Source organism: Opisthorchis viverrini (assembly GCF_000715545.1).
Source record: "Opisthorchis viverrini unplaced genomic scaffold opera_v5_357, whole genome shotgun sequence".
NCBI lineage: Eukaryota > Metazoa > Platyhelminthes > Trematoda > Opisthorchiida > Opisthorchiidae > Opisthorchis > Opisthorchis viverrini.
In genome coordinates, this window is record NW_008752012.1 from 254,363 (window position 1) to 259,958 (window position 5,596).

The following is a 5,596-nucleotide window of genomic DNA, read 5'->3' on the forward strand; positions in this document are numbered from 1 at the left end:
AGGACGTAGGGTTTTGTTCGGGGACCCTGCCCGGAGCCGATGACTCAACAGTCTGACCTGCTCGGCTGCAGGCGGTTGGCCTAACCCAAGGGCGCAGGGAATAAGGCATTACTGTCTCATTCCTGATGCGGCTGCGCACAGCAGGTGCCTCTTTGGCTTTGAAGATATTTCGACCGTATTGGATAATGCACCGGCGGTCACGGTCAACCATTGGGCGATCGAAGTGTGCAGTTTTTGGGGCCGACCTTTTCTAAACCGTCCTTCCTCGGGAGAAGGCAGCATCGCTGCTTCAATAAATATGGACATGCTGGTCGCCTTACTGCCTTCACACTCCTGTCGCAGGGGAGAGTACGACTTTCCCCCAGACCGCCTCGTAGCACGGGGTCTCACTGCTCTTGATCTGACTGCTCCCCTTTGGCCTTCCTGGCATGGGTAGAGCTTGTAAACGTCACTCAACCGCGCGCTGACGATGTCACTTCGGTCTGTGATGAAACGTTCGCACTCCAACTACCGAACTGGGTGAACAGACTAACAACCAGAGTACAGATTCATCCACTCAAGAGTTCTAACTGGTACCAAGTGTAACACTGTCTGCCTGAATTTTCTTCAGCGAAGTTTTTTTGATCAATTTGTGTCGGAGAATGCTGTTCTTATTCAGGAAACAAAATTCTATATTTCTGACGGAAACTCGGAGACTACGCCTACCTGATGAGCCCCAAGGAGGGCGAAACCGGTTGTGGGCTGTCGAACAGTTTTCAGCAACCTTGTGAATAGTTTCCTCTATGAAAATTTACACTAGACTTGAGTGAGTATGGTCATTTGAAAGAAATTACGAAACTACCCCAGTCCTAACTGACCCACAGATTTTTAGCTGTGATTTTACACTAAGTGAATATCCAAAGCGCCGTACCTCATTAATCACTCCACTCACCTTGCTTCAGCAAGCTTTCTGTGCCCATATCCTAAATTTTCTGGTTTGAGAAAACAACCGGTGGAACAAGGTAATGTGGACGATCATTCCGCCATAAACCGACGATGGAGATACACTTTCCTTCAAAAATGCATTCTGAAAGTCGTTTGACGTTTTTTCTATTTGTCGTGACTGTATACACTAGCTAGTGATGATAATGGAGCAAATTTGAGGTAGAAAACGAATATTGAGATACAAAACTTGTATATGTTTTTTTCGCTACTTGTATAGAATAGTAGTATCGAATTGAAGGCTAATTTAAATAAACTTTTTGGGGTGATTCAGTGTTCATACAACATAGCTTCAGACAAATAACCGATAACCCCAAAATTTAATTGCTGATCAATATGTTCATATAACCTGGTCCACAATAGATAGATGCAGCTGCGATAAGAGCTAAGTGAGGAGGCAGCCGGTTTCGCTACTGGCCGAAGCACCGACAGTCTTTGTGCAACTTTGAGTTACGCAGATCAGCAAACTCTGAGTGAGAAAAAAACCCAAGCCGCTTTATTTTGAGCAGCCCACATCATTCTGTCCCGTAGCAGTTATTCTGGTAAATCCACATCAAAGAAAGGAAGCAATCGACTCGGAATTTCGCCGTTTCGTTAATCCGCCAACGTTTTGTCGTATTTCTTCAGTTCCTCGCTCGCTAGTCAACCAAAACTTCTGACATCGGAGAGATTGTCTTCAAGCCAAGAACAGAAACACCAAAATATCAACATTTGGCGGAAAAGGTCCTGTTGTTTAGGTCTGAGAGGCCACCAGAATACCTACTCTCCTTCCATGTTCTTTTTGGGGCATGACTACGCGGATTTCCAACCAATACAAAGACAAGATATTGAGCGTTCTAGCGTGACAATCTGATTACTTGATAAAGTCCAATAGCATGCAGCTCTCTAGCCTCCTTATGTTTCTTGTTATACATTGTCTACTAAATACCGTATTTAAGATCACATCGAAAGGACATGACGGCTGAAAAGTTTTTGTTACTGAACTGAATAACTAAAAGTAACACTTAAATGAATGTTAACAAAAAGGGTGAAAGGTACTCAACTGTTCCAAATTCAAGCCTCAACAAGGTAGTTATTGATTATACCTTGTAAGAGTTCATCCACAGGGAACACTCGATACACTTTTGTGGAATTTATTTAACACGACGGTCTACAAAGCCCAAGGTTTAGGCAAGGTGGCTAGCTTCTGGCAAAGAACAATAAGTCTGAGATTAATGCGTCGCACGCAGTTACACCCTTCCCAGACAAGTGTTGTTCCGAGTTTTGGCCGACATTATATTCTAATTGAACTCCCAGTTGTACTTTAGCGGCAGAGTACATCCAGTTGAGTTCGCCTTGAACGGCTCACCGCATTAACACCAAATACAAGTGGATTCAATTCGTTAATGAGCCATTTTGATTAACTGGTGAATACAGGTCTACTAGAGTTCATCACTGATAGGATAACCAGCTCCAAACATAACGGGACTACATAACTGCCAATGGAATAACCGTTTTCGTTGAGACAGATTCAATTGGTTGTTCCTAACTCGCCCTTGATAGATGAGTTGTATTTTCAGCATCACTTTTTAGCCAACCTAGAACTTTCCACGTGAGCTGTATAAGCGGCCCGTTTTTGGCTGCACGTGACACGCCTGTACGCATCAGTGATCAATAAATCAGCTGATTTGCACGTTCATTAACTTTTCTGGTTTCGCTAAACGCATCAGGCTATCAAGCAGCTATCCAGGCTCAGGTTCACGGTATTAAGAAGGCATTAGGAAAACGGTGATTCACAACAATCCACTTGCCCTGTATTCAAACGTTCGATCAGAAAATTGCACTCTAGGTTATCACAAGTTACACACAAATATCTTCAAGCTTTACCTGAAAAATGCTTTGAACAAAATGAACAGGTTGCTGCTGTTAGGACAGAAAAAATGGGACTGCAACTCGCTGTGTCATTACCGTTTGGTGGAACCTTCTTGGCCGGGTTAAAAGCCTTCCATTTCAGTAGACCACGCACCGGTACCTTCAACCGAATTTGCATATCGGCATGCACACTATCACTCACGGTTTCCAGGGATGGGAAAAGTTTTCGGAACAGTACAAATTCCCATATGCCCAAGTTGTTTTCGTGGACTGTACGGACAACGAGGCCATTCTCAACAGCTCGTAGCAAGAACCCTATTCTAGTTGTGTAATATTCCCCCAACTATTCCAACCGCCCAACTACTTTTGCTTAGTGTTCCCCTCTATGAAAGTTATAGTGCCTTAATAAATTCACCAGCAGTTCATTTTAACTTCCAGACGAGGCCCATTTACAAAATTTATTTGAACTAATACGTGGCCTTCTCTCAAAAACACAAAATAAGGAACTGAATACATACTTGACACAAACGCCCTGGTTATTTCGAACAAAGGGATTGCCGGACAGGCCGCACCAAAAGGTTCATTAATTACGGTTCTTACAAACCTTTTTTGAAAATTCTTTTGAATTCGCGCACCAAGTTTTTTGTTGCCCAAAAGTATTCGCAGTTAATAACTAATGATATCCACTTATAGGCAGTAAAACCATTCGCTAATGCATGTAAATTCTGAACTAAACAAGGTCGTGAAAATGCGTCGGGGAACAAAATACGCGCCGCGTACCAGGAAGTAATAGTAAAAAACACCGTCTCCAGTTCAAGTATGCAAGTCGTTCTATCAAGATGGTCACCTATTCAACACAAAAGACGAAATACAAGGGAAATCGTTTAACGGGATGCTAAATCACATCTCGGTAGCTTTGTCCTGTACTGCGTTTCGGGCTGTGTTAACATACATTCTTTCCCCTTCCGTTTTTTTTCGGGCAAATCCTGTCCGGTCATTTTGAAGATTGTGTTCACCTCATTCCGAGCAAATGATTACCGCAATCAAAAATGATAGTTTAGTTGTGACCAACGGATGAATATTAGTAACACAGATGTATGCAATTATATGTATACTCATATATGATTTTCTGTCTGCCAAACGATGAGCAGTGGTTGATTCAAGGGACATCCGCACATCCCGGACAAACCATAAGCGGTTTGCGCACAGATCCATTGATTTTTACACAACAGTAGAGGAACACTGTAAGGCAGTTCCACTTCGCCTCCGCGCCAGACCTGGGGGGGAGCTTGGACAGCAACCATAGACTACTTGCATGCTTCATCAGTAGTATCCATCGTTCCAACCCGCGAAGGCATTAAGAAAACTATGCTCCACAACAGAAGCTAGACAAAGATGGTGGGAGGTAAAGTAGCTCTGTTTCAACAAAATGTTTGCCTTCTTTCATTAGGACCACTGCGGCAGACGTATTCCGATATTCGTTTAATCACACGGTTGGAGCCATGTGCTTTCGTGCTAGCCGTAAGGCACCTTTAATCTCAAGCTGGGCGGTGCGATTCACGTTGTTCAATAAGAAGTTGAGTAAGTGAATTCTATCAAGTCCCCAAGATCTAAAATTCACGAAGTCACGTGAGTGCAGTTTGTAGATTAGTTTAACGTTCCTGCAGGGGAAAATGGCGACCTGACGCGCTTGGTTGTGTGCAAACCTGGTAGGGGCTCTTGGCCAATTTTGAATTATGGCTGATACTACTTATATCATATATGCTCATATCACGTAGATGAGCAGAAGTTTGGTGTGGCGATGAATATTGAGTAAAATTGTGTATCTAACATCAAATTGAGCATCTTCAATTTAGAAGATTGGTTCACATCTTCTTGCATCCAAGACTCCAGTATGGACTAATGACACTATAAAGACCACTTTGATTCCGACCAAAGTACGTCTGACTTTGGGCACTGCTGTGCTCAAAATTGTTCAACCATTCTGACAAGTGCGTATGCGTTCAGCTCTAAGATGAACTGTGTACCAAAACCCTTGAAGTTTGTGTAGACGGTAGTTGGACAGACTGGTCCGTGACATGTTCGGTTTTCTCAAGATCGGAGACTGAATTGAGAGTTCCTTGAATCCAACCATCACTGAGTTTGTCCTCCTATTTTCACGTGACCATGAGTCGTTTGCTTGAGGACTCGATCACAGGCTTTTCACCTTGTGCGACCAATCCAGCCCAGTTGAATATGTAACAAGGCACACTGCATTATGCTCATTTTGAGCCGTTTTCAAAACTAAGTGTTTAAGGTTCTATCAAACCAGTGAATTTGTGGGCGACCAGCTGCATCACTTTTCTTGGCAGACTCTAGCAAGTAGTTCAGGATCCATGTTCAATTCAATTGATGGGATTTTTGCGAGAGAGCCTCCGGTTTTTATAGAGTCTGGGGATGTGTCTTGTGAGAAGCTGAGACAATGTGATTGTTCCCTGGAACATAAGTGAAACAAAGTTGTCCTCAAAAGACAGGTCAATGGATAGAAGTCTGACTAACATAAACTATTTGACCTCTAGGTTCGGAGTTGGAGCATGCCTAGCGACGTTTTCTCTTAAAATGGTTATACACTTGTATTTTCCCACTGCCTTGCCGTTTGACTTTGATTAAGTAACCCACCCATCCTACTATCTGGGTCTTGGCGCCCTGAACTACCCATGATTCCTACAACTAACGATACTGTCATGCTACATCGGTCGTCTTGTGGTGTCTTAATTGCAGCATA